This window comes from Giraffa tippelskirchi, chromosome 5, assembly GCF_054371585.1.
Source record: "Giraffa tippelskirchi isolate mGirTip1 chromosome 5, T2T-mGirTip1v1.2.pri, whole genome shotgun sequence".
Taxonomy (NCBI): Eukaryota; Metazoa; Chordata; class Mammalia; order Artiodactyla; family Giraffidae; genus Giraffa; species Giraffa tippelskirchi.
Genome location: NC_137279.1, coordinates 193,698,921 through 193,711,246, shown reverse-complemented (window position 1 = coordinate 193,711,246; position 12,326 = coordinate 193,698,921). Strand labels below are relative to the sequence as shown.

Sequence of the window (12,326 nt, the reverse complement as noted above, 5' to 3'; positions counted from 1 at the left end):
CCACAGTCCTGCCCCATCCCCAGTCTCTCTCTGAGCACTAAGGGCTCAGCTCCCCTGGTGAATCTTTGAGCTCCTGCTGCAGCACAAGCAGGAAGAAGGCGGCTCACCGTCCACTGAGAGGCTGCAGCCGGCCTTCCACAGTGTCAGCCTCCTGAGGGCCAGGGGCCCCGGGGTGCGGCATAGAGCCACGCTGACGGCCTGGGCAGGCGTCCGGTCCCGCTGTGGACGCGCCGTGTGTGTCCGGCCTTCACTCCTGTTTCCTCACTGAAAGCTGTCCGCTGCTGGGTCTCCGGCATCCCCTGACTTGTTCTTTTTACTTCAAATACAAGATATTTAGCATTCCCTCAGCCCTCAAATTCCTGTTTGTTTTTTAAACTTCTAATATGATGTAGAAAAATTTGCAAATCATGTATTTGATAAGGGGTTAAGATTCAGGATATATACAGAACTTTTAAACTCAACAACAAAAAACCAAACAACTCAATTAAAAAGTGGGCAAAGGACTTGAATAGACATTTCTCCAAATAATATAATATAAACACACACACAAATAATATATATACACACACAAATTATACACAAATAATATATACACACACAAATATTATACATATACACACATATACTACATATATACACAAGTAACATCATATACACACAATATAACATATACATACACAAATAATATCATATATATGCACACAAGTATACACACACACATATACACACACAAATAATATATATATATACACACACACACAAATGGCCAATAAGCCCATGAAAAGATGCTCAGCATCTCTGATCATCAGGAAATGCAAACCAAAACCACAGTGAGATACCATCCTTGATCTGTCAGGATGGCTGCTATCAAAAAAGGAAGGAAGCAGAGAAAGAGTGAAAGGAAAAATTTGAAAGAAAAATAACACAAGCATCGGCAAAATGTGGAGAGATGAGAAACCCTGTGCACCGGGGCTGAGAAAGTGAAACGGCGCTGCCACTGTGGGAACCAGTGCGGAGGCCCCTCCAGCACTTCCCTCACAGCTCAGCTGGTAAAGAATCCGCCTGCAACGCAGGAGACCCCGGTTCGATTCCTGGGTCGGAAAGATCCCCTGGAGAAGGGAAAGACTACCCACTCCAGTATTCTGCCCTGGAGAATTCCATGGACTGTATAGTCCCTGGGGTCATAAAGAATCGGACTGAGTGACTTTCACTTTCACTTTCCAATGATGAAGGTAGAACCATACAATCCAGCACCCCCACTACGGGGGAGACACTCAAATGAAATGGAGGCAGTGTCTCGAGGTGACGTCTGCACCCATGTTCACAGCAGATAAAACACAGAAGCTGCCCAACTGTCCCTCAGCACCTGACCAGCTCAGCAAAGTGTGGTCCGTCCACACAGCAGGACACCATCTGCCCTGAAAGGAGCAAACCTCAACCTCACGTGCAGGGAAACCAGCCGCTCGCTTGAGAGCAAATGCGTGATTCCACCTACGCTCACGGGGTGCTCAGAGAAGTCACGGGGGGGGGCGGGGGTGTGTGAGCATTTCCTGGGGACAGAACCTCAGCGTCACAGGAGGAAGTGTGACGGGGATGACAGCGGTGTGCACAGTCCCGGTCCACCAAGCTGCACACTGAAAAACGGCAGACGTGGTGCATCTCTGATGTATGCATTTCACTGAGAAAAAAGTGCTGACCACACACACCCATACACACATACACATACGTACACACATACACACCCATACACCCATACACATCCACACACACACACGTACACATACACACACCCATACACACATCCACACACACACACACACATCCACACCCATACACACATATGCACACACATGTACACACACAACACACACACGTACACACACACCCATACACACCCATACACACACCCATACACACACACGTACACACATACGTGCGCACACACACGTACACATACACACACACATCCACACACATCCACACCATACACACACACATGTACACATACACACACCCACCCACACACACCCACACACACATACACACACCCATACACACACCCATACACACATACGCGCACACACACACATGCACACACACAACACACATACACGTACACACACACCCAGATACACACCCATACACACATACACATACACACACGTACACACACATACACACACATACACACACATACACCCATACACATACACACACACGTACACACACACCCATACACACACATGTACACACATCCACACACACACATACACATCCACACCCATACACACATACACACACTCATACACACACACATCCACACACACATATACATCCACACCCATACACACACGTACACATACACAGACCCACACACACACATATCCACACACACATACACATCCACACCCGTACACACACACACGTACACATACACACACATACACACACCCCCACACACATAACACACATACACACACCCAGGTACACACCCATACACACGTACACATACACACACACACAAGCACACATACACACGTACACAAACATACACACATACACACAACACACACAACACACATGTACACACACATACACATACACACACATACACACACCCATATACCCATACACACACACCCATACACACACACATACACAAAATCCCTCAAAACAAAACCCCAAACAGCCAAGTCTGATAAACCTGTGTCTAAAAACATAACTTCCGCCTGTTAAACTGGAGATCGTATTGAAACCGTACTAGGCACCCGCTGCTGGGCAGGGGTGTGTGAGGGGCTCCTGCTCTTTGTGGCCCTGGGGGGCACACAACACCGGATGACGCAGAACCTCCACTCCACATACTTATCTCAATGGAAAACCCGGAGCGTGCATAAAGATTCATTAAAGAAGCTGAGAGCCAGAAAGCTACAAAGGCATTAAAACCTTCAGGAGAAGTTACACAGAAACACGCTTGTACTATGTGAAGTTTAAAGACAGACTACAAGCGTGTGTGGTCTGATTCCAGGCGTGTTGAGCTAACGTACATGAAGAGGCTGGGAGGACACCCAGGACACTGCACATGGCTGTCCCCCCCCGCCCGGGGTGACCCCTGGCTGTGGGCCTTTCAACATCCTTTGTTTTTCTACAACGAACACATATGATTTGCATGAATTTGGTCTTGGCTGTGACCCAAACAGGCAGTGTCAGGAACCCTGCGTGCCGTCCTGGCTGGTCTCCGAGGTGCCAGCTGTGAGGGCTTCACCAGGGCGAGGCTGCGGTTCAAGGTTAATACTGGGGGACACGCTAGTCGGGAAACAGTGAGAGGAACTCAAAAACCGCAAGTTCTAAACATCGTACCAGCGGAGACCCAGCATGCGCTCTGCGACAAGACACGGACAACCATCACCCTACACTCAGCTTTCTGGAGAAACTCGTGACTTCCTTCAACTGAAAGTGATCAGTGACTCAGAGTTAGGTCCCTTAAGACAGAAACTGAATCATGGGCCCAGCATGACCTAGAAAAGTCCACCAAGAAGCAGATGAGGAACACTGCACCTCCCTGGGGAGGGGGGGGAGGGGGAGGGGGAGGGGAGGGAGGGGAGGGCAGGGGGAGGGGAGGGAGAGGGGGAGGAGGGAGAGGGGAGGGGGAGGGGTGCTGGTTGTTCAGTTGCTCAGTCGTGTCCGACTCTCTGTGACCCCATGGACTGCAGCACGCCAGGCCTCCCTGTCCATCACCAACTCCTGGAGTTTACGCAAACTCATGTCCATTGAGTCAGTGATGCCATCCAACCATCTCATCCTCTGTCATCCCCTTCTCTTCCCACCTTCAATCTTTCCCAGCATCAGGGTCTTTCTCAGTGAGTCAGTATTTGCATCAGGTGGCCAAAGTATTGGAGCTTCAACTTCAGCATCAGTCCTTCCAATGAACACCCAGGACTGATCTTCTTTAGGATGGACTGGTTGGATCTCCTTGAAGTCCAAGGGACTCTCAAGAGTCTTCTCCAACACCACAGTTCAGAAGCATCAATTCTTCGGTGCTCAGCCTTCTTTATAGTCCAACTCTCACATCCATACACGACCACTGGAAAAACCTTAGCTCTGGGAGATGGAAAGGGAGGAGAGGGGTGGGTGTGGAGGGAGGGGATAGGGAGGGGGGTGTGCTTGTTTTGCTCCGGGACTGAGTGAATGGGCAGACGAGGAGGGCAGGTCAGGAAGGATGGGTCAGCAGAGGGAGCCCGCCCGCTTGGGAGGGCGCACATTCCAGAACCTGGCGGCTCTTCTCCAAGCCACCGGCTGCCCATCCTGCCCAGAGTCACCTGAAGATGCCTCAGCAACACAGGAGGTTTTAAAGGTGCCCTTGGCGACCCGGATGTGCAAAAGGTGAGCAGGGCCCACTGGAGACTGGGTGGGGGACCAGGAGCATGGCAGTGCTCTCAGCAGAGACCACCTGGCCGGGGGCAGAATCAGGACACGCACGCAGGAGACGGCCCGGCCCCAGCAGCAGCCCGCACTGGGCGGCAGCCCTGTGGACGCGGCGGCGGGACAGCCAGAGACCCAGAGGACAGCCGGGCAGCGGTCCCGCGTAGCCAGTGGCAAGGGAGACAGGCTAGCCCGTCCCCAGAGTGATTCACGGACCCGGGCAGGGCAAAGACGGGCACACTCACAGCCACAGAGGCCATGCTGGGGACACAGCATGGGGAAATCTGCACACGTGCACACGTGTGTGCAACACACACAACTTCCGCAGCAGCCCTGCTCCTAACATCCAGACACTGTCCACCCCGAGCAGAGCAGGCTCCAGCTCAGGCAGGGTGGGGGATGGTGCTGGGCAGCTGAGCAGAGGCCTGTGGGGTGGCCCTGGGCCTTCCTGCCCCAGCCGGCCCACGCAGTCCCCACAGGAGCAGACAGGTGCCCACACGTCAGGACGGGCCCTGAGCAAAGCTGCGCCCAGACTTGGAAAAGGCGCTGCCTCGAGCCACCCAGGCTGAGACCTACTACTTGGTCCCAACCTGCCCCACCTGGCGTCCTGAGGGACAGAGGGCAGCTCGCTCCCCTTAGGGAAAGGGAACTGCGGGGGGGGCGACAAGCTGCAGGCCAGGTGACCCCGCGGAGGCCCAGGTGGCTGGGGCGCCCACCCTGGGCAGGCGGGCAGGGCCTCCTTGCGGGCAGCTGGGGAGGGATGGGGGAAGCTGAACAGGGCGGCAACTCGGAGAGCAACGTGAGACAGCGTCAGCTCAGCTCTCCTGGGCTCCCACAAACAGAGGACATCAGACTCTTCCTGGTCAGAAATGACAGCACCACATGGGTAGCAGTGAGGGTTCTGGGGGCAGTGTGCGGAGCAGGGTGGGGGGGTTGTCACGGGCCAGATGCGTCACCGGGCGGCCAGGGACACAGGCCAACCGGGTGTCTCAGGTTCTCAGGGGACAGCTCCCAGGTTCAGGCCACCCGTCAGCACGTGTCCTTCCTAGGCCTCTGCAGAGACCCTGAGACAGCGGCTGTCCGTCAGCACGTGTCCTTCCTAGGCCTCTGCAGAGACCCTGAGACAGCGGCTGTCCGTCAGCACGTGTCCTTCCTAGGCCTCTGCAGAGACCCTGAGACAGCGGCTGTCCGTCAGCACGTGTCCTTCCTAGGCCTCTGCAGAGACCCTGAGACAGCGGCTGTCCGTCAGCACGTGTCCTTCCTAGGCCTCTGCAGAGACCCTGAGACAGCGGCCGTTCTCCGGGTTTTCCCCGGGAGGCGTCTCCTGCTTCTCTTCCACGTGTCATCAGTCGTCCTCGCTGGCTCATCCAACAGGCTGTACACGCCAACCCACAGGTGTGCGCGTGTGCAGGCATGTGCGTGAGTGTGTGTTGACGCTACGATGCCACAGCTGGGGAAACGTCCACACCCCTGGCCCGTCTCACCCTGCCACATTCCTGGGCTCCAGGGTCAAAAACGGAGACCAACTTTCTAAAACCAAATGACAGGTTTCCAGAGCTGGGCAGGATCACATAGAGGCTGCGTGGGCTGGAGACGCAGGGCTCTGGGCGAAGCCTGCATTGTCCCCAACCTCAGAAGCTGAATTACTGACTTCTCCTGAGATCAGACCAAAATAAGTTCCGAGGCGGTTTCTCTGCCATATTAAGGATGCTTGTGCTGGAGCAGTGACAGACGTCTCGCTATGACACTTTCTGGAATCCTGGCTCTGTCCTCCTGGCCAGAAAGAAGACACTAAGTTTTTACTGGAACAGCAACTTCAAGTCTTCCAGAATGGGACTTCATGACCAAGGTCTGTCCTCCTACTTGTTACATATTCAAGCCAAAGCTTTTGCAATTCACAGAAAAGAAAAGGAAGCCCATTCTGGAAATTCTCAGTGTGTTAGGAAACGGGGGAACGCGCACAAGCTTCGTGTTCGCTGGGACCCCAGCCCCGGCAGCAAAGGCAGGACATTCACTCTGGGGAGAGGTCCCCCTGCCCAAACCACCCCAGACGGTTTTCAGTCACCAAGTAGCACTCTGTCCACAGACCGGCTCCAGATAACAGGAAAGCAACAGCTGACCTCAGTCCCTGACCAGTCAGCAAAGGGCCCACTATGTGCCCCCTCCCCGACGCTGTGCCCCGTGGGCCAGGGGAGGCCCCTCCAGGGGGCACAGGCCCGGCACGGCCCCACGGGGCTCCCGCCGACAGGGCGGGCTCTCCACTGCCTGCCTCTGCGCACAGGGCCAGGGGGCCGGCACGGCCTCCAGACGGCTTCTCTCACGGATCAGAACAAAGACTTTCCAGAGCTGAGGCCAGATCTCTAATTTAAAAACCATGGAATTCATTTAATTAACTGAAAACAAATCATGAGTTTGCTAGATCAAAAACCTGGCCGCTGACCGACCTAAGAGCTAAGAATGCCATCAATAAATGCCAAACATCACTTAAAATAGGTCACAGTTGAAGCTGCATCCTGCATCCGTCAGACAGACTTCTCTCTCCCCTTCCCACCCTTCCACACAAAACAGAAGTGTTTCAACCAGTGATCAGTAAGAAGAACCATAAAGTACATCTTGCTCCATCATCGTACCTGACCATAATAAGCTTAAGTTTGTTGCACAAATGAGCAACATATGTGAAGCTACTCATAGACACTGGCAGCTATTACTTATAATAAGACACATGAGCTGAAAATACGGAGTCAGTACATGGCCCCGCTGCGATGAGTCTGCACGACCTCGCTAAATGGAACGTCAGTGTTTTCAGATATCACACAAGGCGGCCCCCGCTGTCTGCCAGCCTCAGTGCCCAGGCCTGCAGGCCCTGCCCCTGGCCTGCTTCCCCGGTGGTCCTCACCACTCTGGGGTGTAGAGACGCTCACTCCACATGAGGTCATGGGCTCAGTAAGACGCTTAGTTTCACAATGACTCACCATCAATCCAAGGAACCACCCCAAAAGGGGACTTTTTAATAGTACAATTCTCTTATTTGGGGCTCAAAACCTTCCTTTTTTAAGCCATTAAGAATTTAAAAAATTTTAGCTGAAACCACAATGAGACACGACTTCAAATCCACCAGGACGGCTAGACTCAAAAAGTCAGGTAATAGTCAGTGCAGGTGAGAACGTGGAGAAACTGCAGCCCTTGCTGGTGGGAGGGAGACGGGGAGCCCCCTGGAAGGCAGTGGGCCTGCCCCCCGAGCGCTCACACACGGGAGTCTGGTCCAGATACACGGACACGGGCACCCCCCAAACGTGCACACGGACATTCACAGCAGCAGTGTCCACTGCAGCCCCGCGGGAATGGCCCCAGCTGATGGTGGAGGAGAAACGTGGTCTGTCGGTACCGTCTCGCTGTTCACATGGTTCGCTGAACCCATGGTAGGCAAGGCAAGAGCGGGGAAACAGGAAGAAAACTTGAGGGGCCGTAGGAACGGCAGACATGCTGCATTCTCTCGTGGCTGACCAGCAGACACGGCCACAAGGCAACCGCAAGGGCTTCTCAGGTGGAGCTCATATGTGTTTATAGAGCAAACGTGGCCCGTGGCCAAGCGAGGAGGTCGTGACATGCACGCACAGGCTGCAGCGGGTTCAGCCGTCTCATGAGCGTGTCTTTACTAACTGCGGGCGGGAGCAAGAGGCCGTGCCGCCAGAGGGCCTGACCATCGCCATTCAGCTACTTTTCTCTCCGCCCACAGGCACCACGGAGTGTGATTCTACCAGCAAAAGGGAAACAGTGCTGAACACTGCGCTCCACAGAGGAAACTCTAACACACCACGCTTAGGGGGAAGCCAGCCACAGAAGGCCACGTGCAGCTCCTCACAGGAAAGCCCACGGCAGTCACGTCTGTGTGGACAGGACGCCGGTCCCGGACGCTCAGAGGAAGGACACAGACTCACGTCTGTGCAGACAGGACGCCGGTCCCGGACGCTCAGAGGAAGGACACAGACTCACGCCTGTGCGGATAGGACGCCGGTCCCGGACGCTCAGAGGCCGAGGCGAGGGTGGAGCACAATGGTGGGGGGGGACATCTGAAAGGTGTGGGGTCCCCGTGAGGATGAGACACCGGGGCGCTGACCGCAGTGGTGGCTGTGCACGTCTGTGACCACGGTAGAGCTGCTGCCTTGCACGCTCTCCGGGGGTGACCGTGTGGCCGCGTGTGTCACACCTCGGTGAAGCTCAGCATGTGCAACGCTGCTCCGGAAAGAGCGGGCCTACCTTTGGAGTGGCTGACTGTGGGGTGCTCGGGTGGCAGCAGGGGGCCCGGGGACGTGCAAGTGGCCCCGTGGGCGGTGGGAAGAGCTGGGGCTCCGGGGGGAGGGGACGAGCTCGGACCTGGGGGGCAGGGGCCGGGGCGGGGACGCGAGGGCTGCCTGTCAGACTCAGCCCGGGGGGCTTCTCACAGAGGCAGAGACAACGCTTCAAAAGTAACCAAACTACTAACTGCATCCTCGGCCCTTGAGAAGGGACCTTCAGGGTCTCCATGGGCCTCCCCACGCTGCACCACAGTCTGCACCAGGAGGGAAGGTCAGCACATTGACCCTGTGGGCTCACAGACGTGACTGTGGAACACTTAGTGGAAAGTAAACCAAATGAGCACACGCGATAGGCGTGGGTGGCCAGAGAGCCCCCCACAAACAGCAAGTGAGCCCCTAAGGTCAGAGGACGCTGCCGCACGAGGAGAAACAAAGACCCTCCGGGAGAGAGCATGCCCCCGTCCAGCTCGTCTGCGCCCCGCCCAGCCCTGGGCCACACTGGGCCACACGTGGACGTGGCCTCGCTGCCCTGACCTGCCTTCAGGAGCAGAGCCTGGCTCCAGGCCCACGAGACCTCCTCTGAGCTACTGAGACAGGCCACCAGCCAGGGGCCTCCCGCCAAGCGCCTGCGTCCACACCAGCCCCCAGCGCACAGCAAGCACCAGGCCACAGCACGCCTCTCAGTCCCAGCCTCTGGACGAGGGGGCGGTGCTGGCGGGGACAGAGGGGCGGTGATGGGGGGGCGGGGAGGGGGCCCAGGCGGAAGCCAGCCTCGACCCTGCGTCCGGGATCTGCGGGAGAAGGGGGCAGCGGGCACATCTTCTCTGCAGCCCTTCCTGAGCAGGCCGAGAGGCGTCACCAGCCAAGACATCGACACCAGGGCTCCGGGACAGTTTCTTCACAGAGATTGCAGTCCTAACTGCCGGCAACGGCTGCTGGGAAGGCCTCGTGAGTGCTCCCACTCGGCACACCTCTCCGCCCTGGAGCCCGGCTGGCCGGTGGCCTGCCTGAGCAGGGGGATACAGCGGAAGCTGCAGGGGTGAACCCTAGCCGGGATCTCACGGCTCCCACCCCGAGCACACACCCATCCCCATGCCAACACGGCCACACCAGCTCGCTGGAGGGCGAGGTCCACACGCAGACAGCTTCTGGCTGGGCCCAGACTCACAAGTGAGGCCGTGCCAGCTACTCAGCCCTCTGAGCCAGGCCAAGCCAGGAGACCCTCCAAGCCAACACTCAGACGTGCAGGAAGCATTAAAGGTTCGCTAAGGTCATCAAGTCTCGGGGTGGCTTGTTACTCAGCAAAGCTGACTGAAACAGCTGTGGAGGACAGAGCACTTAGAATACAAGTAATTTACAAAAATATCTGTTGAGTTTGAGCTTCTCCTGAAAGGCAGACATCAGTGACCTCAGGCACCACCTAAAAAGTGCCCTATCCAACTCATGATACGCAACAGCAATTTGACTCTTAATTTCTGGACTCCGCCAAGTATCTCAAAGTACCAAACATGATGGTTCTATCCGATTAAAGGAAACAGCAATTTCAATCTATTAAAACTTTGACAAGTTCAATATATTTTGAACCTTTATAAAATGGTGTTTCTGATTTACAAGAGAATTTCCCAGAGAAGAATTACACCTTATTTGTGACTTGGCAATAAATGTCTGCTTTTCTCCTTTTTTGAGCCTAGGTTTAGTTGATAAAGACTATTAACCAGGACCAAAAAAAAGATGCTCCAAAAGTAAACCCTAAATAATGCAATTCTTTTCTCTTCTTCCTTCCTTCTTTCCTTTCTTTCAAAAAATCTAAATCTCTTCTAAGCCTGCTTGCATGCTAAGTAGCTTCAGTTGTGTCTGACTCTTTGTGAGCCCGTGGACTGTAACCCACCAGGCTCCTCTGTCCATGGGATTCTCCAGGCAAGAGCACTGGAGTGGGTAGCCATGCCTTCTCCAGGGGACCTTCCCGACCCGGGGATGGGACCCGCGTCTCCTGTGTCTCCTGCACTGGCGGGCAGGCTTCTCACCACTAAGCACCTGAGAGGCCCCTCTGAAGCCTAGACCACAGCAAGTGCGTTCACTGCAGGGCAGCTTCAGGGTGGAGATCCTCCCAAAGACTGGGCTGGAAGAGACCTGGGAGCCCAACTAATTCCCAGACTTTAACCGCTTCCTCCAGGTGACTCATCAGAGGACGGTGAGAAGGTGAGAGGGAACAGAGAGCTGCCCGCTGCCCGGGGCACAAAGGTGCCTGCTCCAGACTCCCTGTCCTGCAAAGGCGGCCTCTTGCAACACAGGAGTGTCGATGAAGGCGGTCGGGCAGGTCCTGCCAGTTTCAGTTACTGCCTGATTAAGTGATACTTGCTTTCTTTTTCAGGTGAGACCTAAGAACCTGCAGGGTCCTCGAGTCCAGACACTACGGACCCAGGCACTGGATACCTGCCACGGAACACGTGAGCAAGAGAGGCCGGCAGGCCCTGAGCTCTGAGCTGGAGGGGCGGCACCGCTCCTCCTCCCAGTCCAGCTGGCCTGCCTGCCTCCTCCTCACGCTCACCTTCCTCACCTCTGCTCTCACAGCGCTTTCTGCAGGCAGGCTCCGGCCTCCTCCAGCCCCTTCACACCCGGTGCCCACCCACGTTCTGTGCAGCCCCCAACCTCCCCTCAAGCACACGGCAACCTCTGCTCAAGTTAGAGTTCACTCTCTCTCTAGTTTGTCATGTTAACAGCAGGGGAACACTGTCAAAGGTATTACTTTAAACCAATAAAAAATATTAGAAAAAATAATATATTTCTGCATTCTCTGGTAGCTCAGCTGGTAAAGAATCTACCTGCAATGCAGGAGACCCCAGTTTGATTCCTGGGAAGATCCTCTGGGGAAGGGATAGGCTACCCCTCCAGTATTCATGGCCTTCCCAGGTGACCCAGACAGTAAAGAATCCACCTTCTATGCGGGAGACCTGGGTTTGATCCCCAGGTCAGGAAGATTCCCTGGAGAAGGCATGGCAACCCGCTCCAGTATTCTTGCCTGGAGAACCCCATGGACAGAGGACCCTGGTGGGCTATAGTCCTCAGGGTCACAAAGAGTCGGACACAACTGAGCAACTAAGCACACACACACACTTATGAAAATAAGAAATTTTTATAAAGACCATTCATTCTAATGCTATGTAGAAAATCAGAAACAATGTTTCAAACATTTGCTACATTCGGTTGTTTTTGCCAACATTATCAGTGCAAGTTACTACAGGGAATTTTCAAAGTAAAAACGTTTTTGTTGTTGACCCAGAAAACGAGCTCTACGCCAGGCTCCTCATGTGCCAGGGCTCAGCCCTCACCCAGCCACCCCGAGAAGCGGGGCCTGGAGTCACCCCCACATGCAGACAAGGAAGTGGACACACGGCGAGGCTGAGGGGTGCCCCTCACACAGCGGCTTGGCCACCCAGACCCGGGAGCAGGCCAGCTGGTTCCCGCCCGCAGCACACGGCACTCAGCCAGACTCTCGAACGACCACATCGCGTCAGAAGCTTCAAGGAAAGTCAGGAGAATGTCACTCTCCAGGCTCACTGTGTCCAAGCACTTTGTTACCCAGCCGCTCGAGGCAACTTGATAAACAGGCCA

At 55.0% G+C, this 12,326-nt stretch overlaps 1 protein-coding gene across 8 annotated transcripts in view; it reads right to left on the bottom strand.

Annotated features, from left to right (window-relative positions):
- FARP2 (FERM, ARH/RhoGEF and pleckstrin domain protein 2) overlaps positions 1 to 12,326 on the bottom strand; it is a 102,446-nt gene that overhangs the window by 74,480 nt on the left and 15,640 nt on the right. The gene's annotated exons all lie outside the window — the stretch shown is intronic.